This window comes from Athene noctua, chromosome 1 (assembly GCF_965140245.1).
Source record: "Athene noctua chromosome 1, bAthNoc1.hap1.1, whole genome shotgun sequence".
Taxonomy (NCBI): Eukaryota; Metazoa; Chordata; class Aves; order Strigiformes; family Strigidae; genus Athene; species Athene noctua.
Genome location: NC_134037.1, coordinates 155,401,524 through 155,429,371, shown reverse-complemented (window position 1 = coordinate 155,429,371; position 27,848 = coordinate 155,401,524). Strand labels below are relative to the sequence as shown.

At 36.9% G+C, this 27,848-nt stretch overlaps 1 long non-coding RNA gene across 1 annotated transcript in view; it reads right to left on the bottom strand.

Moving 5' to 3' along the window:
• Positions 1 to 27,848, bottom strand: part of LOC141971437 (uncharacterized) — a 75,748-nt gene that overhangs the window by 29,975 nt on the left and 17,925 nt on the right. Inside the window, exon 2 of the long non-coding RNA XR_012635280.1 lies at positions 25,520 to 25,631. This is a non-coding gene — a long non-coding RNA (uncharacterized LOC141971437). The remainder of the gene's footprint in view (positions 1 to 25,519; positions 25,632 to 27,848) is intronic.

Genomic DNA, 27,848 nt, shown 5'->3' with positions numbered 1-27,848 from the left:
TAATTTGGAAAATAACAGTAATAAATGCTACCCCAGAGCACTAACATGTTACCATCTAACACATTTTAGGAATAAGCCACCAAACCAGACATATCTTTTTAAATTACATTCAGTACAAGTATTAACCTGTATGCCAATCTATTTTGCCCTATAGCTACCCTCCTGACAAGAGACCATCATCAGAATAGTCTCTACAAACTATAGTCTGTCTTTGAAAATAGAGAAGAAAGCAGCGTTAAGGGTTTTTTGTATTTTCCTAGATTTCTTCAATCTGTCACTCCTCTTAGCAGATTATTATCCAAAATATTTCAAGAAAAACACACAAATTAAAATGTTCATAGTTGTTTCAGGTAACCACAGATTTCCGCAAGAGGATAACCTGAAGTAATTGTGAACATTTTATACATAGTATGTTATCCGATAAATAAATAAATAAAACCACATTTAAATCAAACTCCTTCATGTTTAACTTGAATATTAAAGTGGTAATTTTCATATTAGGAGAGGGAGTAGAAAAAGGTCAGGATATGACCTAATAATTAATTGCATCTGCTTCTATCTGCAGCTCTACAATAGTAACTATAAAAATCTTCATCATTCTTTTTTGGGGGCTAATTAGTGGCATTACAGTATTCTCCAGCTTCAGTGTCACAGTGAATTAGTGCAAGGTCTACAGAAATAGGAAAGATTTTAATGGCAACCACTGAACATAACATAAAACAAGGGAAACGGAAAGGAAGAAAAAACAGACCTGGTGCTGATCTTTCAGCTGTACAAACCTCCCCATAAAGTTCACACCACTCTAGAGACACATTTGAAATCAAACCCTTTTGGCAAGCTGATCACCTCTGGTATTCTCTCATTTGGCCACTCTTGGTTTTGTACTTGGAGAATTATTTGGAGAATTACTAAGCAGTCAAGTGTCATCAGTCCAGTAAAAGGATTCCTGTCTCTGGGACCTTGCTGGAGAGGTGCTAAGTACTTGCAGCTCCTGTACAGCTCCATGGACCTGTACTGCAACTTGTTGTCAGACTTCGCTTGCACACTTCTGCTTATGGCTCAATTCTTATGTGCTTTAACAACCTGCAATCTCAGATACAAAACTACAAGGGCCAGTCCCCCTTTTATTTCTTTCAGTTTTGCATGAATAGTCCCATTATTTGTTACCAAAACCTTGTTGCCTTCATGATCCAGTCAGTAGGGGGGGGAAAAAAAACAACAAAAAACACAGCAAAAAACAATGAAGGAAAGTAAGATCTGTTAAGTCTTTCCATTGACTTTGGTGAACTTCGAATCATGTTCGTAAATGCATGAAAGAAATAGACCCAACACTCAAAAAGCTTTTAATTTTTTTTAACTAGCCAATAACTAATTAAAAAAAATCAATGCTATCATGCAAAATAGAATATAATTGCTCTGAGATATGTACTGAAGAGCCACAAATATTAATAGTCGAGGTGCAAATCTAAAGACAGTTGCTATATCTGCACTACCATTTTGTGAACTACCATTGGCTGCTATTGTTAGCTAGAAGGATCAGTGCAGATATTTCTAACTTGAGAGGTACATGTTTCAAATTGGCTGTTAATTGTAAATAATACATTTATAATATTGTTATTACTTGTTTCCTTAGACACCCATAGACAGTTATGCTCAGCTAGATTTAAAGAAAAACACCAAACAAACAAAAAACAACTCACAACAGAAAACATACATTCAACAGCTAAAAACCCTCAGACCTCTTAAAACAACAACATCCATTAATATAAGTGGCACTTCCTTTAAAATCTCTCTCCCATAAATTGTCATGCCAAGTATCTATACCCTAATTTCTCTGCAGGAGAGTTTAAATCTAAGAAGACAGCTCAAACTCCATTTTTGTTTGCTCTAGGACTCTTAAATAAATAAACCACTTTTTGTTGAGATACACTGCAAGGAAACCCAAGCAACCCCTTTTTACAGCTACAAAATGCAGGTCTGGGATCAAAATAAGTTGCCAGCAGTGGTGTAAAATAGCAACACGAAGTAATGATGTTTGATTAAGAGTTGGTTAGCATCTTATTTATGAGAAGGATAGCAGCTCAAAGTTTTATATCATGTTCCAAAAATGACATTAGGGAGTAACTACAGTTGCACAAAGACCAGCTGAAATCCTCAGAAATAGTGTACTTTACTGCACAACGGTCAGGAAGGCATAGACAGATCAGAGAGGGAAAGGGACGAACATGCTATACTCTTGTTAGTCTTTCTGAAGCCTTGGTGAGGATCCCATGTAATCTTCAGAGCAGAACAAATAATTAAATTGGCAAAGATTTACAATAAGCAGCAAATCATTATTGCTTTACTTGGAATTTGTTTTTAAAACAACATGCTTCATTCTTTTGGTATTCATGTGACAGTTACACTCCTATGTGCAAGAACTCTATTGTCCTTTAGCATAATAAAAGAGAGAAAAGTGTAGGAAAGGAGGAAAAAAAGTCAGATATCCCCAAATGAATCCCTGCTGTGCCTACACACACAAGTCATCTTAATGGAAAAATATTCAGTAAGTTACATCCCTGAATTAAAGCCAGGTGAAGTTTGTAATGAGTCAGGATAATTACGGCAAAATTCCTCTGAGTTGAAGGCCTTGGCGGTTGCTGGCCCATGTGACAGAGCAGCTGCTTCAGTCCCGCAGAATAAGTAGACTGATGCTTTTTTGTTGACTTTCTGCTCTTTTCCAAACCTTATTTCTATTAAGGAACCTCCCCAGGCAGTTTTCCCTTTTTTATTATTAGTTTTAAATATACTGCTCATTGTCATTTCATGGAGCTATTAGTTGTCAACAGGGACTCAGGGAAAAACCAATTGCCAAAAAAGATTCAAGCCTACAAGTATTTTTAATTATATATGAGCTCTTGCCTGAGTGAAAACCACAACAATATGGGGCCACCCCAAAAGGCAGGGACATATTCATGTTACCTGTATTGCAGCAACACAGCAGCTGACAAAAACAGAAGCTCTTTCAAAAGGTGTCATCCAAATGTTTTGCAAGAGTTGTCCCCATGCTGACAAGACAAGGCTATCAACAGGAAAGTCAGGAGCAGGAGAGAGCACACAGATGTGGAGAGGGTCACAAATAGGGAAGTGGCAGAATTATGCTCTGGTCCAGGCTTTCTGCTTTCAAGACAACGCCCTAGTGATAAAGCATGTCAATATTCACACCACAAATAACAGCATCACTTTCCAGTCAAAGCAGACATGAACATGGTTCAAGTGCATCTTCCTGATTCTCTCTGTTGGGTATAGCTTACAGATAATACTCCTTTAAATAGGTTTTTTTGAGAACTATTAATTGTTTTACTGTGCTGTTTTATTTATCTCTTTCCATAAAAGGTCCTTCAACAAGCAACCTGTGTATGATTAAGACAAAAATGCATAGATAGGTATATCTGTAAAGATATATTAGAAACATCCAGCATTTCATGAACTGTGATAGAGTAAAAATGCACTCCACAATAATTTCTATTTCTTGGCTTTTCGACAGCTTTACAAGAAATGTAATAGCCTCTCAGATGATAAAGACCATTAATGATATTTTGAAAACAGAAAGGGGAGGACACTAGCAGTACTTTTCAAGAAAAGGGGAGAAAAGTTGAGAGGGTGTGGTTTTGTACCTGTTGATGACATTACAGTATACACATAATGCTGCGTTGCAAAGAAACTAGGTGCTAAACAATCATTTTTAGCAATGTCAGCTGAGCAAACAAGAAAAATAAAAAAGATTATGCCAGAAGAGTTTAAAAATAGTTTCCAATGCCTTTTTCTTACTCACGGTACAAGCTGGTATCAAGTGACTCTGCTGAGAAACCTGGTTAAGAGTCCTTGTCAAGGGCAGCAACAAAATTGCCTTTAATTTAACAAACCCGAGATACTGGCATTCTGACACTAAAGTAGAGGCATGAAGGGTTTTGGCTTGGTTCTGTGGGGGTTCGTTTGTTTGTTTGAAGAGTTTTTTGTTTGTTTGTTTTTTCCTCTGTCTCTGCAGGAGAGCTGTGATCTTGCAAGTGAAAACAGAAATATTAAATGGAAATCTTGCAGAAATACTAGATAGAACACCACTTTAGGAGGAATATGAATCTCCATCTTTGGTGGTTTTCAAAACCTAATTGAACAATGTCCTGAGCAACCCACTGTAGGTTACCCGGCATTGAACAAGGGCACTGAGCAAGGGCCCTGGATTAGACAATGTCAAGAGGTCCCTTCCTGCCTCAGCCATTCTGTGATTATGTGAAGATTAAGGTAATATCTGAAGGAGGAAGAGAAGCATTTTAAGAGATACTATTCTGAGCTAATAAAAAGATACATTAAATCTAAAATCACTTTATTATCTCATAAAACTTCTCTATTTGTTTAGATCAAAATTTTTAATTTCTGTAATCTTTTGTGTGTGTGTGCATGTGTCTCCCTTTTCTAGACAGATCACATCTCTTGTAGAATTTGGAAATTAGTAACACATTTACAGCTCAATTTAGGCTTCTTAAAAATCTTAATGAAAAATTACCAGCAGGGTATTAGAGAATTAATTGGTTTCAAGTATGAACATTTTGTTGGTTCTTCAGAAATGTGCATTTTCTCAAGACAAGACATAGGCACCCTTGAATGCCATACTAGCTAAAATTACAGTGTCAGTTTCAAGTATGATCTATAACGTAATTCTACACGAGCTTTAATGCCACCTTTCTGAGTAATCATCTCAATAATGTGAGAATTTTTCTGGTTAAAACTCAGTATGCTGTGGCTAACAGAATCTGAAAACCCTTAAGAGACAGACCCGTTCTGCTGATATTTGCAGAATAGATATAGAATACTGTGGGCTAGAGCTCAGCACTTGTATGACTGAAGGGACAGTGCCTTTAAGAAGCAAGATGGTGTTTCAAACATGTTTTTTCACAAGGATGAATCGTTTGACACACTGCACACAGGACCTATCTTTCCAAACCAGCCAATGGCCAACAGCATGCTCTCTTTTTAATACATCAGAGATTTTTCTTAATAAACATTCTTATCTGAGAACTTAATAAGAAAAAGGAGCCTTGTGACATTATTGATGTCCATTTGTGTTTTAACTGTCACAAGACAAAGCCACTTGAAATCTCTTCACCTCCTGAAGGGAATTTCTTGTAGGTGATGTAGATCATAAAGCAGAAATATAAAGTTTTAACAATTAACAGCATTAATTAAAGTTTCAAAACATTTTAGACAGTGTGGACCAAAAATTATTATAGATTTTTGAAAGAGTGGTTGCATAAATTCTTGAATCAACACTTGATCTGCCAATTCAGTACTGATTTAAGCTATCACTTTGGCAATATCTTTGATGCCTGATTTTTTTCTTCAGAATTTCTAATCTCAGTAGTTTTCTAGAATGCATGTTCAAATACATAAAAAAATGGCTCTGAAATCTTTGTTCATTATGGATTCATATATGTGCTAACGATTCTCTACTTCTAGAGAAGCAAGCAACATGGCAAAAGGCATTGCTACTGCAGGAAATCAGATGAACTTCAGCTAAAACATACAATATGAAAACAAAACAGTATTTCCTCTCACTTTACAGAAGTTACAGAATCTAAAGCTCTGTGGCAAACATTTTTAATGTCTGAAGGATTGTAAAAATCCTTAATAACATTTAGTTTGTCACAGGTTTAAGTATTTGTTTTTGTTAGTCGCTCTATGTATGTTTCTGTTCACAAGTTTAGCTGCTCAAACTCAAGGTTACTTTTAGGTTATTCTTTAAAGAAAATGTGGAAGCAAAACAAGGCAGTAAGCACCTAACGTACTGTCAGAAGTGTTATTATGGTAGGCAGGATGGTTAAAGAATGAAAGGTCAAAATTTCCTGTACCTGATATTGTTTACTAATGAAGAAGCTCAAGCTTAGAGGACATATTTAATATTAATTTTATTCTTATTTATAAATACAAAACCCAGGGGCTTTTAGTCTAGTTTTAGGAAAAAATAAACTGAATTCAGAGTTAAGTCTGGAAAACCTCAGTGGGATCTTTTCGAGTTCTAAGGGTTAAAAAATAAACTGAATTCAGAGTTAAGTTTGGAAAACCTCAGTGGGATTTTTTCGAGTTCTAAGGGTTAAAAAATAATAATCAATTAACAGAACTGGTAGAATAGGACCTCTTTTTTCATGTATTTGTGAAAAATGCGTCCCAGTTTTTACTGAGAGTTTTCAAAATGAAGAATTCTTTTTTTCCGTTCCGTAATATATAAAGAAAAGGTTAAAAAAATATATTCTTTGCCACATATTTTCCATCTTCCAAGAAACAAAACTACAAAAAGAACCTTCTGTAGATCCAATAAGTAAAACTTCAGCTGATGATACTGCTTGTATCTATAAAATTCCATTTAAAATATTTTTCTTTGATTCCCTGAAATAATAGATTAAAGAAAGCAAACTCTTTTATGATACCTGTATTTCTTACTATCAGCTGCTTAGATATATCATGTAGGCTTTCCCCGTATTGTTTACTATATACGGAAATACAAAACCAAGTTGTATAGAAATATACTTTTTTTTCCACACGCAAAAAACCTTCAGACTTACACAAAATGTAAGGTTGTGAGATGAATGCTGAATCACATATCAAGCTTTGTTTCATAAGACCACCAAACCAGATAGGTTTAATCCCTTTCTAAATGACAGTAATGTTCAGATTTACCTCTGATCTTTACACCCAGTAATTCAGTGTACCAGTATGCTTCTGAGGAAATGTGCAGTAGGAGAAGCTGCTGGGAACTTATTGCATAAGATCCTAGGTCTGACTGAGATTAGAGCGAATGGAGGAATGAAGACAACCAACTCTGCACAACTTTCTTCTGTTGTCATGACCTTTATTATTTTCCTCAGAAGTGATATATTCTAGAAAACTGAGGTAACGTGATAGTGTTTCCCATTAACCCTGACACTTTTGGTTATAAAATGTAAGAAAGGGATTCAGAGTGAAATAATGCAAAGAGCAAACTTACCTGGGTAAAAATAGAACTACTGGAAATAAGTTGAAACACCAGGTTTTCATCCACTGGGTTTGCTCTGTGGTGGTGCAGACCACTTTGCAAAGACCAGGGAGGTATTCAGACAGGGCACTGAAAACGGTCATGATGCAGACAGAATGAAATGATCGATCACAGGAACTGGAAGGGAGGGTAGCACTAAACCAATGCCAAAATATCTATCCTAACCTTCAGGTCCCTTTTCCCCAGCAGACAGCCCACCTGCTGCACCTTCTCCTAAACTTTTCATTGCTTGCAAGTTCTTCATGAAACTTTTGCCACAAGTCTGGGAACTATTAGCATCCCTACAAAGCTTATATTTTAATTTTGATACCTGCCCTTTACTTCCATCCATCCCACTGCTTCAGGCTCCTCAGCTGTGTCACTGAGCAGCTGATTCATGTCACAGTGGTGCTTTTAGCTAAAAGCTGCCTTTTACAAATGGGCAGGAAAATGCCTATACCGAGATGTTGCTCTATACACCTAGAATAGAATACCCTATTTCAAATAAAACGCACTTTTGAAGCTAGAGTCAACAATACTTAATTACAATGCTAAGCTTGCCATATGTCCAGAAATAAACCCAGACAACTATGTCCTTCTAGCCCTGTTGTTCATATGGTCAACTTGGTTTCTGCCAAGCCTATGGCAAGAGTGTATTTTTTCAAAGCCCCAGAAGCTTTCTTCCTTTCTGATTAGAGTCATAATTACCCAGGGACCCCAACAGTTTACAGAACTGCCTGTGCTCATGCCAGGCTGAAACTGCTACAGGCCAGGCACTCACACACTTTTAGTGTTTTGTTGACTGACGTGGGCATTTGGAAATCCACTGAAATCTGTATGACTGGCCAAGTCAAGTATTTTTTGCTTTTTGCACAAGAACAAACTTGCACATATATCTAAGATACACATCCATCTGCAGCTCTCATTTTGGAACCTTAATTCTCTCTAAATTGGTTCAGGGTTTTCCCCCTTTTGTTCCCAGTATGGAAACTTCAAATGCATAATGAAGTGGGAATAACAGAATTAATTGCGAGACCAGTAGGACTTTATATTTTTGAGAAAGCTTATTTTCTTTCTGCCACTGCAGCTTTTTCTGCCTGCCTCCCTCCTCTCGCAGTGATGACAGTGCATTTTCTTTGCCTTCAGGGTCTCTTTTGTCATTTAGGTTCAGAACTCACTAGGAGATGTAGACAACCAGGCATGTCATTGATCTCTGCTAGACAGCCAAGGTGGTGACTCAGCGTCTGCACCAAAATACTGCCTTAAAGATGAACAATTAACCTGATTAACTATCCAAATTATCTTCAGGTAATTCTGAGCTCCCAGCATATGCTCCATATACTTCTCTGAATGTGAGCTGCTGCATCTCCATGCTGCATTCATATTTCTCTGTCTGGAAACAGCTATGTATGTAGACTGTTAGATGGATATTCGTAGATAAAAGCAATGATGAACAAAACTGCGTCTCCCCCTGTTTTGGTATTCTGTGACATTCCCATCTCAGCAGACTGTGTCTGGCAGTCTCACAATGAAGCACTGCATGTGTCAGGGAGATGGATTATATCTGCAGTGTCTGAATTTCAACACTGACTGTATGAGCTCCTGCTTAACCTTACCTCAGGGATCTTGAATTTTTGTCATTGAATTAGAACAGCAAATATATATTTATTTTTATGTACCCTGATTATACCACATGGCAAACATATAATAGCGTGAGATAACAAAATAAAATTAAAAAACCCCAACATATCCTTTATACACATTTGGCAAATAGCACATTTACTCTTTGTTCTGAACTACAAAGCTTGAAGTACTTCAAGAACAGTGGTACTTGCATTTTTGGTTTAGGTTTGGGGGATTTAAAAAAAAATTTTAAAAGTCTGTTATGAATTCCTTTTTAGTGTCTTTAGGCAGATCACATAGAAATAAATGGACTAATATACCTATTTTCACCAACTGAGGCATGAGCAGCAATGTTGCAAATATCATATGAAAAAAGCTGGTTATCCTCATCTTCTTTCAGCCAGTTAAAAACATCAGTGCTGCAGCTCACAGCTTAGCTGAAATTTGTATCTAGCGTACATTAAAAGAAACAATGAAATGACTGGAAAATTTCAGTCACCGATACCAGTATGCTGTAGACAAAAATCACACCAACCAGAGCTGCACACTAATTTTTCCCATGAAAAAATTGTTAAACTTGGACCTTCACTGTTACAAATTCAGGTCTGGACAGAAACAGAAAGAGATACTAAAAGTGCAGGGGTTCATATTTTGCAATTTCTGAAGGCAGACTTATATGGGAAACAGCTTTGTCCATTTGAAATTAATTTGGTTCTTTTGAGTTGCGACCTAAAATTTATCTTATAGGAATTTAAAGACTATAATAGAAGTGTGATACCTTGAGTACAGCAATGAATGCAGATAAAAGGAAAAACATAATTAAATATGATAACACACACCTGCATTTGGATATCTCCTACTGTTCACAGTATCAGGCAGTGGACTGATTTCAGAATAGTAACATCAAGCTAAAACACTTACAGTTAAGTTTAGTTTATCACTAGTTTCTCCTTTGTAAATACTCCTAATTAGCAGGACCTATTTCACCAGTAGTTTTTAAAAACTGCAATGTGACTTTTTCTGAGAGATGGCTATAATGATATATTGGGAGCACTTTTCACTGATCCTTAAGTGTGGGCTGGGTCTGGGGTTTAAACAAGCATATGGAAGAGCACAGGGTTCTGTTGGGTTTTTTTATTTGTTCTGTTGTGGGTTTTGGTTTTGTATTTTTTGTGTTCTTTTTTGTTTGATTTGTTGCGGGTTTTTTTAAATTCAGGTCACTACAATATACTGAAAATACTGAATTAGCACAATAGATTTAAAGACTGTTTAATTCATTTCGGTACTTGCACTTTAAAGGCTAAGTTTCTAAAAATAACTGAAAATAACTCCTTGGTTCTATAAGAGTTTTTCTTTTCCATAGTCCTGAATCAGAGAAAATATTAAAGAAAATATTAATAATGAAATGTTAATGTGCAGTAGACAGTGAACACAGCACTATACATATTTCCCCCTGCATATTCATTGCACACTAATCCTATAGAATTCCCAATTTCAGAACAAATTATTAGGAGAAACATCTGTTATCAGATGTAGTTCATAAAATATATCAGTATCTATATTTGAGCATTGTTTTAAAACAACGGTTATCAGTCCTGAATCATCACATTTGAAAATATAAAATCCAGTCACTGTAATAAAGAAACAGTCTTAAAGATTTTCAGATATGGCCTCATGTCCCAAATTGTACTTCCTGGTTCATCTCAACTGAAAAAGAGCCAAGGAACTTTCTCACACTCAAACAACACAACAGTTTCATTAATAAGTTTATTTTTAATTTCAACACCAATATAATGTTTTTGTTTCCAAAACATCCTTGTATTTGTAGCTGTTTCATGCTCTCTTTTCTTTTTTTCTGGTAGACACCTATCTATAACTACATAGACTCATATTGCACAACCCACGGTATTTCTCATGACTGCAAATTCTGCGTATCTCAGAAAGCAATAACAAGTACAACACATTCAAAAGTCTTTGGTGATATTTTAGAGACAAGCTTGAACAGTAGAGACAACCTGATACATCTGAAGATCAGCGACAGACTCACACTGTCACTGGGATTATTTTTGGCTCCCCTTGTCCTCTGAATGGTATGAAAATCTATGGGTCATTCCAAGATTGTCTCCATTGCCTCAGGGTATACATTGCATTAGTAGTTTATACAGTTACATCTGTTATGAAAACACTGTTGATGTTCTTTAATTTCACTATGGGTCCCAAAGGCATTTAATAATATCTGGTGCTTCTGGACCCAACAATATTGATAATGTCTGTCTTTGGGAACTAGCAGCAACAGCTTTCTAGAAGACTGTACTGAGATTCATGCTCACCTTGGGAAGCACTGTCTCTAGAGACAGGCATGTATGAATCTTGCTACTGTAGCAGCAGATGCAGGACCGGGACTAGCCTTTGGTAACTGTTGGCTTTTCCTTTCTGCTAGGTCTGATGTGAGGGGGAAATAAAGAGACAATTCCATGCAGTTAAAACCCACGAGTTTGAAGTTAAGAACTGCACAGTGACAGTGTGAAATTCAGACCAAGTTTAAAAAAACCCCAAACACTATTTAAAAACAATTGTTTCATCAATGAAACCAAACAAACAAACCAAACCACAAAAGAAAGCTTTGATGTTTTAGTTTATGCAGCCCTGGAGTATCTCCTTTACTATCCAAATGAAAACTTTCTCTTGATGCAATTACAAAAAAATGTAATAGTCTCCATCACATTTATTTCTATTCTCATACTTTGTTTCTCTCTGGATGGATGCAGTGCACTGTTGTCTCTTTCTTAGTCTCTTTATTTACTGTGGAGTTTTTTCTGCTACTCCAGTGTACTGAAAACAGTCTCCTAATAAAACATCCTACTTAATTATGTGGTGACTCTTTTGAATTCAAAACCAGTAAAGAATCTTGCTGTGCTTGGTTTTCAAGGAAATAAATTACATCAAATGGTTAATTCAAGTGCATAAAAGTTTGGGACATCAATTCTTTAACTTTGAAACATTATTAAAGTTGTAGCTGTTTGGTTTTGGGGTACTTAATCCATGTATTAAGTAAGTTCATGTCCTGTGTTCCAACCAAGTGCAACTTTTACAGTTAACAACATTTAAATAACATGTAAAAACACTTAATAATCTTAAAACATATGATTCAAGTCTTTATGGATGCTAATAAGTTAAGAGCTAAGTTTTACACTGGTGTTTCATGGAACTGAACACAGTCTTATTTCATGAGGACTTCAGCCCAGACAGACACTCCAATGCCCGTGAAAATCCCCTGACCAGCTTCTCTGAACTGCTGTGTCATGATTCCCAAAACATGTTATAAAGCTCTGAAGATAGGCAAAGCGTTCTATTTTGTGGAGAAAACCAGGATGCCATTCCACAATGTCCCAAAAGCTTTGCAATTAACTTTAAGGTCACATGCACTCTGTCAGGGTCTTGGAAAAAGATACACACATGCTGCATGTGTCTGTATTTACATTTATCAACATAAAGCATACAAAACCTTAAAAAGTCACAGAAAAATTGAGATACAGAAGTTCAATAAATTCTTTCTTATGTCTATATTTTCTCTCAATATCTTCAACTTTTCTCCCAGCTGTGAGATCCCAGATATCATTTCAAAGTTCTCAGCCCTTGCTAATGCAGCTCATCTGTGCAAAGGTATCTAATGACAGTATATAAAGAAGACCATGTCAGACTGTTATCAAGATGCACAGTGATAAGCTACAGATATCATTTCCAACAGGGAAATACCAATGGGATCCTAGGAAAAAGTTTTTTTAATGAGGGATGTCAAACATAGAACAAGTGGCTGAAGAGGTCTGAGAATCTCCAAGGATGGATATTCCACAATGCCACTTGGAGAAGGCCCCAGGCAAACTGGTATAAGCTGGGCATACATTTAAAGAGGATTCCCTCCAATCTAAAGTATTTTACAAAAGACCAAAATGACCGCATATCAACACTTTTAGTACATAAATGTTTAGCTGAATAGGATATCAGTTATGTGGAAGTATGCCGAGGAGATTATTGACATGGCAAAAAAAAAAAAGATTTCATTGTTAAAGCAGGGGATCCTTTTCCTTGATGAACTGATCAGTCTCTCAGAAGACTGGCAGTTACATCATAAGCCTCTTTAGGATATCAGACATGACTGATTAACAAAAGTGTTCAGGCAAGGGATATATCAACACAACAAAAGAAGAAATTAAGAAAGTTACTCAAATGCTATCTACTAGTTCTTCACTAAATCTCCCTGTCTTTTATGATAGATGATCCAGCTATGTCCTAAAAAGTTCTGCACAGCAATTTCTAATGTGCTTTTGTTTCACTAGAAGGAAAAGTTAGGTTAGGAAAATCTGAGCACTAGTAGATCATATCCATAGTATCAGGTGCAGAAACAAGATTTTTGCATGTATAAACACATGTAATTCCTTTCCTTCTCCTCAATTAATCAAAATACATGTATTTGTTTATGCACACACCTACTCCACAGCAACAATAAATCTGTAGAAGGTTGAAACTAGTCTAACCAGTCTAAAATAAGTAGCACAAATTCCGTGTAATTCTTCATTATTTGAATGTAAATAATAAGAAAAGTTGCATTCAGATTTCTAAAACATAGAAGAAATGTTCCATCTTCAAGATTATTATTTTATCATATGACCTGATTTTATTACTTGCCTTCAAACCAATGCCAGAGATAGCATCTCAAGTCCTTCAATAAAAGCTTTTTCATCTAGAAATTCTTCCTGAAATTTTTCATTTACGGAAAGGAAAGTGCATTATAAACAATGTTTGACAGATGGTCTGGGGCCTTCTCTGTAGTTTAAATTTTTACAAAACAATTGTTTGGATTTACAAGAGGGGACTAACTGAAACCAGAAAATAACCAGCCAGTTTCACCTATGGAAAGCAGTACCTGTACTAGGTTGTTAAGTCTTTGGAAGACTACTAATCATCATTAGGATGTCCTAGTATCTTGCCCCACCCCACCCCCCTCAAGATTTCTCTCTTGGTGAAGTCAGTCAGCTAGGATAATTGTCCCTTGGATCTAGCAGCTTAGCTGGAAAAGATAGCTGCTGGGCAAGTTGTATCAACAGTTCCATCACCTGGGAATTAGGAAGGAAATTGCTTTCAAGATGCAAGCTTTTCATCTTCCCTTTATAACCGAGCTGAAAACACACTAACAAAGTTAGTCTATGGCAAGTGTCAATCTTTTAAAGGAAATCAAATGAAACAAAAAGCGGATTATGGTTTAAGTAAAGATGTATTTTGTTGAAATTGAAGTTACATTAACATCTTACTCTTTAAAGCCATCTAAACCTCAGAGCTTGGTAATGTGTGTTCAAAGGTTGCTGGAATTCATACCTCAGTCTTCACAATGAATAGAGGTGTCTGCTGGCTGAGTTATGTTGCCATCAGTCAAATGACAGGCAAACACTAAGAAATGAAAAAATGGAGCAAAGACATAAGTCCTTAAAAACAGTTGCTTGCACAGAAGGAAGTGTCATTGGTCCCAGGAGGCATGTACTTACACAGACTGTATGCGAACAGATCAGGTCTACTTCCCACCTTTGAATAATGAACTCTGAAAGCAAAGCTTGAAGCATTTTATTCAACAAGAACAAGGGAAAAAACGTTGCCCCTTGTGTTCATAGACTGCTTTATCTTACATTCTTATGAGATGTGATTGCTCTGACCCCAATTAAACCATGGCAACATGATAGTGTGATCTACATTCAATAATTCATCATAACCACAAAAACCTTAAACAGGTTGCACTCCATCACAGAACTAGGGATCAAACAACTGAATGCTCTCTGGGTAACAGGTGAAGTCCAGCCTCTCTAGTTATCGGTTATTTTTGACCATAACCAAAAATATTTCTAACTCAGAGCAGTGGTGTTTTAACAGGTTTCTTTTTAAAAAGACGTGCAAAATGGCAAGTTGATACTGAACCATAAAACAACCATTAACTTAAAAACTAACAAAAAACTTGAGGAGGGAGAGCAGAAAAAAATTTAATTACTAGATATAGTAAGTAGAAATAATACCAGCTCTTCCATAAGACAACAAAAGAATGCTTTGGGGAAGGAAAATGAAAGACAAGCAAGATGACAAAGTATGATGACACCAAAGGTCCTGCAAATGAACCAACAAGTGAAATTTTGACCTTTGTGCCATTAAGTTCTTGGGTTACTAAACTTACTGTCTTAGGAATGGCAACCGATAATCAGACAATTTCAGCATAGGAATAGAAGATTAACATACATCACTCAAATAGGTTTGACTTTGTTTCTACTTGTCTCACTCTTTGGACAAATTCTCAGCTCTACACTTGAAACTCCAGTAAAAGTAACTGCATATGCATAAAAGAATAACAGGATGGAACAACTAATTTTCTAATTCTGATATCTCCAGTTAAATCTGTACAGAAATCCTTTGGTCTTTAATTGAAGAAGGTTTGTCTTTAAGACACACTTACCTTCGAAAAGCAAGGAGTTTCTTTTAACTGTTAACATGCATACGTTAAGATGAAAACAAATGACAACAAATGAAAATAAAGCAAAAAGTTCTTAAAAATACTCTAAAAATTGGGAACTTCAGCTTCATTACAATCTATTTCAAGAAAGCTTAGAGCAACAAATTAAAATAATAACAAGATTACTGTTGCAATTTTTTCTAGCTCTTCACTGTGCTGAAGCAGGCTAGTCTCCATCTCAAAGGTTCAAAGATTCAAATGTTTCCTTTCCTTATTCTTCTTACTTTTGCAAGGAACATGGTGCCATTCCAGTGCAGCATAACTCTTGAAATGCTAAATAAGTATCTCACAGAGCCAACCTCTGTCCTTAGCAACAGTTTATGACTACATTTTAGTATTTTAATGAGATGGAAATAGAAGGAATGTTCAGCAGTGTTGTGGTAACACATCTACATTGCCCATTGAAATGAAACTGTATGAGATACAAAGAGTTCATTAAAATAGCATTTGTGTGAGACTTAACCTTAGAAACAAGGTAATTGAAAGCCAAAGCTGAGTTTTAACTCTTCAGTTGTGTCTGCACACTGCAACTATCATGCCCCATTTTAAACAGACAGAGCATAGGATTCGCAAGAACTAGACAGTTTGGTCAGCAAGGACTTAACATCTGTTTCTTCCCATTAGTATCTTGAACCTCACATAAGAAATGGTATTTTCTAAGACATTTTTAAGTCTCTTTTGTACCAGATCTTGTTCAAAGCTGTGAGTCCAGGAAAAACCCCAGCCATTCGGTATAACAGATTGGGATTTTTCCAAAGTCACGCATAAGAGAAATGTTCATTTACTACAGAAGATTGAATGTACTTTATGAAAGGTGATATTTTTGTTTAGCTTAGTAACAACAAAACAAATGCATGGAGGAAAAACGACACATAAACGATCTCACGCAAAAATGGACGCAGCAAAACTTGGACTTGCCAACTCATTTTACAGATGAGGAAGGAAGGGACAGTTGTTTCCCTTTTCTCTCTTCACATGAACATGTCTCAGTTTCATTCAAATCAGCCCCACAAATGACTTTCCTTAGTTATTTATGTGAAGCAAAAGTCTAAAACTATCCTGACTGGCTGAATCAGAGTTTTGCAAGAGTAACATCTGTAGTAGTTCTGCCATAATGTTCATCGCTGTAGTGCTTGTTCTACTGCCAATAATACACTGAGCAACATGATATAAACCTACCCCATTCTTCACTCTCCAGAGACAGTAGCATATACCAGAGTATTCAGGAAGAAGGGCAGGGAATGCTTGGAGGTGTTTTTTTGGTGTGGGTTTGTTGTTGTTGTTGTGGGTTTTTTTTAATCCTTACTCATGTATTTATATTTATGTTACATAAAGCACAGACAAATAAACACACTTTATATTTGAAGCCAAAGTGGAAATGGAAGGTTTTGTGATCCCTTAGGAGTTCACAGAGATGCTGTATAGATGTGGGCCAACCCTCTAGAAAGATCTTGCTCCACCTGTACTGATCCATCAGATACAAAGTGCGTGTGCATGCATATGTGCTTGACTAATTAAAACTGGGTGACTTTCTTCCATTTCTTATTTTTCCTTTGCAGTATTAGCTGGGAGAAACATGTCCCTTGGGATCCGTAGTGTTATAGAACAGATTTCTAGATATTTCTGCTGAATGCATTCAGAATGTATTAACAATATATATATTGACTTCACATTTCAGTCAACATCAAAATTTATTGACCCTTGAGGTAAATATTAATCTCAGCTTTGACTCAATCAATATTTACCACTTGATTCAATACGTTTTGATGATAATCTCAAGATAATTCAATATATACTTGATATGCAAGAAAGTTTATTACACTGTTACATGGGGTTTATATACTGTTCTTTCTATTTTATTTTAGGAGATAAAGTTTCTAAGTGGTATTTTGATAAAGAATGTTATCTACTTTTAGCTGATATTCTTTATGATAAATACATATGCATAATGAGTTCATAGACCTGTGTAGCAAGCTTGGGGAACATGGAGCTCAGCACCAGTAATGAATACAACAAAACGCCAAGGGCAAAGTGCCATCTTAATGCAACAAGATGCAACTGCCATCTTAAGGAAAAAAAAAAAAAAAAAAAAAAAAAAAAGAAAGGGATTTTGAAAGACTGGAATCTCTTTGGTGCTGAGTCATCTTGTCTAAGCAGTGCTTTCGCCAAAAAAGTTTGGACCAGATGATCCCTGACGTCCCTTCCAACCTGGTATTCTATGATTCTTGTGTTCACAAATTTTAAATAGAGGAATTGCTGTAGTAATGTTACAGACAAATAGTGATTAGAAAAAGGATGAGAGTGTTCTGTGGTTACAAAAACCTGTACAACATACACGCAGGAAAAAAAAATTATAGGTGGAAGAACACTCTCTGCTATCAGAGGACAGAAATAAAATTCAATGTTTTCAGACTATGGTATTTGAAGATTTTTGTAGCTCTGACTACACAGTTAATGAATACATTAACCATACAATTCACAGTCAAATGGTGTTGAAAAAACCCAAAGCTGTTTACTGTCTCTATATTGATTTCCACAGGAGTGGCAGAATCTCTCAAGGAGAAGATAAGCATGTAGAGCACTTGAGATGCCTAGATATACGAAAACACGGGCCAAATATGCCTATATTATATACAAATATAGGCACTTGAAATTGAAGATGCTCAAAAATTTATTGTTTACTACTCCACACCATTAGATGGTGGACGACCAGTAGTTCATAGCTTCTAACTATGTATTTCCAGAAGTCAGCAGATTACTTCCACCTGCAAGAACTAAGAGAGCAAGCCTGTATTCAGCAAACTTAAAATTGCTAATGTCTTTCTCCGCTGGGATTTTTTTTGGTTTATGGATCCCCTGGAAGATTGAGAACTACTGACAAAGGTTCCATCTATTTGTTACACAAACCTGAAAATGGGGTCAAAATTGTAAACTGTTGTACAGGAAAACATTTAAGATAGAACTAGATAAAGCTCCTATTAACAAAAGGCAAATATTCTGAAATGCAATTGGGATCGTTGTAAACCTTAAGGATGGCATTTTTCTGTTCTGTTTCCTTTCTCTCCCATCTTTAACTCAACTTTGCCACCTCACTTCTGTGTTTGTTAACAACAGTAGGAAACACCTGAAACCACTGCATAAGTACAGAACAGAAATGGCTACAGATCCCAGTGCAGCAGAAGAAAAGTGTAGGCTGGAACAAATGAAATATAGACTTAAACAAGGACAATATAAAAGAAATCTTTATTGCACAGGAAGTCAAAATAATATACCTTGGGAGTGAGGAAAAAAAAAAGCAAGCAAAACACTGGTAAGATAAAATATGTAACTACATGCATGAAACTCAGTCTTTCTGTTTAAGTGGATCTCTCAAGTCCTTCTGTAAGTAACCAGTGCCACAGATCTAATGTAGCCAATGCTGCAGACCTAGCATTTGCGTACAAGATGCCGATAAGTCACCAACCTGATCAGTCAGACTTGAGGAGGAGCTCTCAAAGAATAGAAGATTCACCCAGACAGTTTTGTCCTTTGAGTCAAGGACAAGGACAAAGACTTCACTCAATACCTAAAAGTAACATATTAAGAAAAATAATCCAAGAAAGTCTCCTTAAAGTATGCATCAGCAATTTGGTGATTAGAATAATATTTAGTTGGGGTTTATTATCCTCCATCCCTTCATCCTCTCAGAAATAAGGAAAAAATTAGGAAAAAATACTTGTATTATATCTGCTGTCATTTAAAATACAGGAAGAAAAGACAACACAGATAAATGGTTTTTAGCTATTTAAAAGCCAATAAATGGTTATTCCACGTAGCTTCTATATAGAATCTTGAAGAATCACACAAATGGTTTTGAAAGTTTTCTATAGGAATAATCTGTGTATTGAACAGAAAGGAGACTAAGGAGAGGAAACAGCCATTAAGGCCATTTATACTAGAGCTGGTAAGAAAACGAAGTATTTTTTTCCATTTTTGTGGCAATTCTCATTTATATTCATCCATACTTGGGGAAAAAAAAAAAAAAAGAAATCAGCAGTGCTTTGTTTGGGTTTAATTTGTGCTACATATTTTTCTTATATACATTAAAATGTACAGGAGTGTAGGGAGCTACTCTTTACCAGTCTTCATCTCTACCTTACTAAAATAATGGCACTGCTTTGAAACAGATGCTATACAAAAAGTTAAGAACAATTTCGTATGCTGCACTTGTTCTAGTTCTTTAACTGAATTTGCCAAAACCCACTTTTTTACTCAAAAAAACATGATTCAAATCTTAGCAGTGAGCAACATGTCAGGCCCACCACTAGAAGTTGAAACTTCTTGAACAATGCACCAAGTTTGTTGAAACAAGCTCTAAGGTCAAAGAATCACTAATCACAAATGCTATGATATCAATCCAGCAGTACAAAAGAAAATGTGATTTTGTGTTCAGTGGAAATTTAAAAACTATAGTAAAATGAGCACAACCAAAATACCAGCCGAAGCAAATATTAAACTACAATTTCATAAGTTACAGATTTCCAGAGGGAACTAGAAGACAAAGCCAAAAAACATTAAAAATCTGGAAGATTTAGTGAGAAGTCCTCTTGGTTTTGGTTTTGTTGGGTTTGTTTTGAACATACATTTTATAAAAAGGAAGTCCAACCCTTCTCTTATATCCCAGGCCTGAAAAATATAATATTTACCAGAATGGAAGAAAATCACAAGTTTGATACAATTTCAGTGTGGTTCCCCAACACAAGAACACTGCATGTTTGCAGTTATTACTATATGTGAGTGATGAGGCATGTACTTGCAGAGAGGGAAAAACTAACAAAAAACCAGAAGCATTTTCTATAGGACAAATGTAGACACTCATTGAAGAAAACAGTTCATGAAACAGCAATAGTGTTCATAACCTACTCATGTGCTGCAGATTCAACAGTCTGATTTCAAAAAACAGTTGGGCCTAACAAGTTCCTCACTACATCACAGAATCTAGGCCAATAGGAAACCCAATATGTCATATTTTTTTGTTAGTTCAGCCCTGCAGATAAGCTTAAATCTGTTTGTGATGACAGTTGAAGGTCATTTACAAAAAGAAAAAAAAAATATCCCACCCATAACTTGTCTCTAAGGTAGCTCAAGAGAGGCCTGAGATACACTGAGAGAAGGAGGTACTGTAGAGAAGGTAGAGCAATAGGAGCTGGTGAAAACAATAACTAAATATGTAATAAACCTACTTTTTGGGGGGCAACTCAGCATTAACCTCCTGTAAGAGAAATGTTGCTTCACCAAATACCACCATCAACTTCAGACAGACATATTTTATTGCTAGTACTCTTGAACCAATATTTCTTTGATAAATAGAATATATTTATATAACTTTGACAATACAGGTTTAACACCTGTGCTGGGATTGCTAGCTCTGTAATCCATATTTGTTGCTATTCATAGGGGAGATACCCAATATCTTGGCTGAGGGCAGAAATTGATGACAGCATCCTTCTTTAATGATTTGTTTCTTTAGATCATAGACTCGTGGAATGCTTTGGGTTGGAGAGGACCTTTAAAGATCATCTAGTTCCAACTCCCCTGCAAGGAGCAGGGACACCTTCCACTAGGTCAGGTCACTCAGAGCCCTGTCCAATCTGACCTTGAATGTTTCCAGGGATGGGACATCTACAACCTCTCTGGACAACCTGTTCCTGTGTTTCTCCACCCTCATTGTAAAAAATTTCTTCCTTATATCTAGTCTGAATCTACCCTCTTTTAGTTTAAAAGTATGAGCCCTTGTCCTATTGCTACAGGCCCTATTAAAAAGTCTGTCCCCATCATCCTTATAAGTCCCCTTTAAGTACTGAAAGGCTGCTGTAAGGTCTCCCTGGAGCCTTCTCCAGGATAAATAACTCCAACTCTCTCAACCTTTCCTCATCAGAGAGGTGTTCCATCCCTCTGACCATCTTTGTGGTCCTCTTCTGGACCCGCTCAAGCAGGTCCATGTCCTTATGTTGGGGGCCCCAAAGCTGGACACAGTATTTCAGGTGGGGTCTCACCAGAGACCAGAAGGGCAGAATCACCTCCCTCAGCCTGCTGACCACACTTCTTTTGATGCAGCCCCAGGATATAGTTGGCTTTCTGGGTTGTGAGCACACATTGCTGTCTCATGTCCAGTTTTTTACCCACCAGTATCCCCAAGTCTTTCTCTGAAGAGCTGCTCTCAACCCCTTCATCACGCAGCCTGTACTGGTACTGGGGAATGTCCTGACCCAGGTGCAGAACCTTGCAATTGGCCTTGCTGAACCTCGTGAGGCTCACAAGGGCTCATTTCTCAAGATTTTCTAGGTCCTTCTGAATGGCATCTAGTACCTTAGGCACGTGAACTGCACCACCCAGCTTGGTGTCTTCTGCAAATTTGTTGAGAGGGCGTTCGATCCCACTTCAGATGTTGAGTTTACTCAATTTTACTTTCACGTTCAAAATGTATTCAACTTTGCAAAAGCAAGAATGCCAAGCACATGTGATTGGCAAAATATCTTGAAGGTTCACTTCTAAACTCATCAGGAAACCAGTCTGTTTATTTTGGTAGGACATCAGGGAGAACCTCCTCCTCCTCAGTATAGCACTGCCCATGTGCCTCACAGGAGACTTTCATCTGCTTTACAAGTGGGGGACATTACCTGATGCTTTAGATGGAGAAAAGCCAATACCCTGATATTAGATCAACCAACCAGCTATGGCTGCTGTAGCCAATAAAGACCATGCTAGATGCCCTATTTTAAACACAATCGTTCTAGATTTTGTAGTAACAGTAAGGGACGAAACCCAGACTAATTCCTTGGATCAGAGAACGAGCTGCCAGATTAGAAAGTTTTATTTCAGTGTTGTATAAAGGTAGTGTTTCCCACTACAAAGCAGGACTTGGGGTGGGGGGTGTCTGGCCCTAAATCATTAATAAGTTTTTTTGGCCCTATTCTCCATTTTCTTCCTCTGAATTTCAAATAATCAATCTCCCAGCAAAGGCAAGAAGAATTGAAAGGTGGACAAGATTTGCCAGGGGAAGGCAGAATCACCCCAGGTACACCTCATTTCTTCCTATTCTCAACCCACTTTTCTGCTGTTGCCTAAAATCTTGGATTATGTATTTCTGACAGAGCATCAGACTGCTGTAGGAGACCCCAAGCAGGCACTGTACTTTCAAAAATAAGCTCTCTATAAACTACCAGAAGTCAGTGTTGCTACTGGTGAAACCTCATGAATAACTGCTAACAGAGAAATCAGACAGACCTACTCTCAGAGCTTCCAACATACAGTGCAAATTGCCCTACAAAAATATAATAATCCTTCTTTCTCTTTATTTATTAATAAAAAAAAAACAAACCCCCAAAAAACCCAAACCCCAAAATATCAGGATAAAGACACATGTTTTCTGATCAAAAGTTGGAAAGCTATTCTGTTTTAATCCCTTGTTAACAATCCAGCAGGATGTCTTTATGTAACTGTCAATGATGGTATATCAGTCTGCAGTACCTACAGTACAATAGTCACCAAAACCTGTTATTTTAGCCTTATGTTTGAAGATGATTTTGCCACAGATTTAGGGTTACATCAAGTTGATGGGTGATCCCTTTAGAGATGGTACAGTAAAGAATACGATAACCATTACTATTAGCTAAGTTATCTCTCTAGAATATTATTATAGAGTTATGAAGCCCAAATGATCAAGACTTGCACTTGTAAGAGAGTGTCCCAGCAAAGGGATACCAATTATAAAGCCTTGCACTATACAACAATATTTGATGTTAAGTTTCTAACTGTTCAGAAAAGAAACACTTCTTGAGGACTCACTGTTTTTGAGTGATTAGTGAAGACCACAAAGCAGGGATTATTTGATTGTTTACTGAGTACATGAGACGCAGGAGTTAAGAACTCATCTGCAAATGTGTAGGGTAGGTAAAAGACCTTGGGATTTGCAGGGGAAGGTGTTTGTTTTAAGAAAGAAGTCTTTCTCCATTTAACTCCAGTTGGAAGATTGAACAAGGCTACTGGAAGACCCAGATTTAATCATTCCTCAAAGTAATTCATGTATTCAAGCCGGTATTCACGGGAAATAAACAATGGGCTTTAGAAATACTAGTTTCTGTATTTTGGCTTCCCCTCAGTTTCAGTGAAATAAATCAAAAGCAAAAAGCATGCAGTTAATCCATTTCAAACCACAAGCAGCACCATATGGAGAGGCACATGGTAAGGCAATAATACAAGCCAAGATACAGTGGATAAGAGCTGAAAGGATCATCACGTGCACAGTATAGGCACGTGAGAGTATGGGTGCACCAACTGAGATGGACTGGTCATTAGCCAAAAAAAGGCAGTGGTTATTTATGGATTTTAGGCTGAACACAATTCCCAAATAAGTCTGATGCTCAAAAATATCATCTTGTACTTCAGTCAAATAAACAGATAAAATTGAGGGCTTACAATGTTTAGCCTTTTTTGTCTTCCAATTTAAGTGTGGAATTCAGCGTATGGATAATCAGAGAGAGACGGAATGAAAATTTTATCAGAAGAAGAGAACAAATCTTCAACGGGGCTGATAAGCCATTTAGTTAACAATTACTGAATAATCACAATATTCTGAACTGCAACAAGATTGAATTTAAAGAGAGGTAGAGGACTAGAACTGAGGAATTTGAAGATATCATCCAGGAAAAACAGAAATTTATAGGAACTCATAGAAGGGCTGTAGAAACCCAACCATCTCATGCTTCATATCATGATGACACACTCTTGACGTAACTTTACATAATACAAAAATCTAACAAATGGGAAATATTGCACATCACTTTGCTTTAAGTATGTATAGTTGTAAGCAGTAAATGAATATGCAATGAAGATATAATTGTGCATCTGCGAGTTAAAAAAGATTTTGGAAAGGTTGGCTGTATTAATAGAGTTTTGCCAAAAGGCCCTCAAAAACCAAAGAAGATACCTTATACTCCTAGCAACCCCTAAACTGTGAGTATGCTGTTTCCTCCAAATAACACTTATACTGTGTCCTAGAGGATGTACATGAAGCTACAGCTTCTGATGGCATGGAAGCAAAAAGGGTGAAATAAACCATGTGAGAAGCAGAGGAAGAGCATGTCCAGTTGAAGATAAATTATCCAAGCTCCAGGCAAATGAATTCCAGGAAGTGATCATAGTTATTCAAATAAGGTGGTTGGATCAGCATATTTCTTTCTTCTATTAGTAACTTAGAAGAGAAGCTTTCAGTGTGAAAGGCAGGCTTTTTTAACCACATGAAGATGGAGTAATTCTACTATTTTATTTAAAAGATCAACAAAAGCCATGTAGGAATTTAAAGAAAATCAAATAGAAGAGGTAAGAAAAGGAAAAAATTACACTCTGAAGTTGGTGCATTTGTCAAAGTACAGACCAAATGGAGAAAAACTTCCTGTGAAAACAGTGAAGGAAAGGATACCCTGACACAAAGTAGGCTTAGAGTTGGTTTATAATAGCTGGAAAAGGTATAGATATAACTATTCTAGATTAGTACTCTCCCTTCTCTAAGATAGCCTTAATGAGAGTTACTACAGTCAGACAGAAGCCTTCACTCATTTAATAAATCTAGTGAAAATGCATTTCACAGTGACTCTCATTTGATGAGCTGTTTATTGGGCACTTAGCAGTAAAGTACAGATTGGGCGTTCCACAGCTAGACCTCATCATTCTTAACCCATAAGACAGTCAGAAAATGTTTTTAAAATAATAAAGCATATAGATTTAAAAGACTTACAGATTTTGCTATACCCTGTTGGATTCCAGAGTGGCACTATTGAAAGATTTGCTGACTTTTCATTTCTGCAAAAAACCGGAAGTCTTGAATGCTTCAGTGTCATAGGATGTGCTTTCACATTTCTAAACTAACACTGAGCCTACATCTACAACAGAGATATCACAAAATAAACCATACCTTCAAGATGAGAAACTTTCTTTGGACAACCAGAGGTTCTCTGTGAATAAGTAGGTGGTATCTTTACAGAAAGAAGGGAAGAGGTTGCAAATTGACTGTTTCTCAAAGAAGAACAAGAAGTATGGTCACAAAACAGATGAATCTCAGGACAGAGGATACCCAGACTGCAGATAACAAAGCCTCAAAACCGTTGTTCACTTCCGTCGCTGGACACATGCAGGTCTGCACAGCAATGCAGTGCATTTCGGAGGCTGATGTCAGGGTATCTATAAGCACTTAATATTCTGTAGTAGCTTAATTATCTTGGATTGTTAATAGATATATTTGGGGAAGAAAACTGTGTGCTTGTTACCTTTGTATGGTTCTCTCAACCACCTGCACAACCAGTTACATGCTGCAGAAGCTTGTGTGACAGAGCTTCAACACAGATCACCTCTGGCAGGTTCCTCAGCTCTGTGTGATTACTGGAAAAGAGAACAGAAGGGAAAAATTAGACATGAACAGATAACAAAAGGAAAGAATATGAAAGCAACCCTCACACCTTCTTTCCCCAAATTTCCATCTTTCACAACTTTTCTTGATACATGAAGTAATTTCATTACACTGTTTGCCATACCAGTGTTCTTGAGAAGGACCAGATAAGGACCTATGCAGCCTCATAGCTTACACAAAGCACATATGCTGAGCAGCAACCAGATTCCAGCATGTTCTGTTGAGCACAAGATTTCCAGTTAAAATTTGTCAGTATAGTAGCAAATAGTGGGAGGAGGTTGATAATTTTTATGATGGGATCATGGGGCAAATCAGAAGTGCATGCTGTTGTTTTTTTTATTAAAGGAATTCCTCAAACCATAAGCAAAAATCCCCATACCAAAAAGATTTTCAATGTCTACAGCATAAGAAATTGAAATTAAAGCATTTGAAAAAGAGATCTCTGTTGTCATGATTCCTCTGCAGGGCGCGCCCTTTACCTCAGGCTTACTTTCAGTGGTTTGTTTAGTTGTAACAACCTCCACAGAGGCAGATTTAGAAAAAATGTTTCTTCCCACTTTCTCTGGACTTGGCTGGATTTGTATTTTTTGAGGAACATCCCTTCTGCTTTATACCTCTATCTTGAAGATGCTGGGACACACAGGTATTAAAAAGCTCTCTCTCAAAATGACTCCAAGATTGCTCTCAAAATTACTGCAAAGTACTCTCAAAATGACTCCAAGTTTTCCACAATCCAGTAAGCAATTTCACCTGGTCCAGCACACTGTCACAAGACACTGGGAAGCAAATTTCTTTACTGCCCCATGACATTCTTCACAGAACATAACATACAATTCACTACTTATAAACTATTGGTAAAGAGATATCATCTGCCACCGTTTCTTTAAAGCTGAGAAACTAGATAATATGAAGTGTCAGGATCTGGCCAATGAATGGTTAAGCTTTTTTAAAAAGTAGTTGGAACTACTGTGAGGAACATTCTCAGTGTGCATGGATGACTGAAGCATACAAGCCCAAATCCTTTTTGGTCAACTTGCTGTTTCCAAAGCCATCACTAACAAAACATATTGTCTCTGTTAACATAATACAAACAGCATCTACTGCAGAAGACTTCTACCCTTACAGTCTAAATCATGACATCGACCAGTCTTTACTGCAAATGTTACCAATAGCTTAGCACTAAAGAAATTCTCATTTCATTCTAACCACTCCAGGTCCTTAACCATTCAAATTGTTGTTCTCTGGGGTAGTAAACAACAACTGAAAGAAATGAAAAAATAGATAGGACAGGTACATTGATTGATGACCATTTTTGTCACAGAGTTTCGACTATTGCTTCTAGAAGGACTAGTAGAGTCTACTGAGCTACAGTGGACCAGAAAAAAATAGTTTTGTAACTATTTGACCATCAGGGGAGATCTAAGTAAAAATAGGCCTACACATTTAAATGTAGTCTTCTGGTTGGCATGATCACAATTCCACTTGCACTGATTTTTTGGGGGCTTAAAAAAAAAAAATCAACCTCAATTTCCCTTCATGCCAGAGCACCAGACTTCATTCTACATTTCTTCACCTGGAATGTTAAATTTCTAATTTCTAATTTCTAATTCTCCTAAATTTCACAGTATAAAGAGTTTATTTGACTTTCTGTCTTCTTTGAGTTTCAAATAGTTACTGGGTTTAGATTTCAGTACCTCAGAAGTATTTTGTTTAAAACTTGAAGGTACAGATGTAAGGTATCATTTTTCTCCTCTCCTTTCCAGGTCCTCAACAGACCTTAAATTTGCAAATGAGAGCACGTCTATCCATAGCGGCTAACAGCCCAATAAATGACACTTTCTGATGTGTAAAATGGGGGCTGGTGTCCATATCTGAGAGATTTCTTTTGCCTTCCATTCACCCAAGATAGCCAAAACATCTGCATGTTTTATCGCTTTCCCCCTCTTTTTTTTTCTTGATCTGTAGTCATCTCCATCCAAAATCACCCAGACAAGAATATGGAAGTAAATTTTGCTTGTTCCAAGTCAAAGGGATGACTTACTTATATGCAGGGCCCCATTCACCACCATGCTGATAAACCCACCTACAGCGTGTTCATTACCATGCCCGAGCAGCACGGCGTGCTCAAACCAGGCCTCACACATGACTGCAGACAGATGGTTACATTGAGACCCAATCCTGCTCTCCCA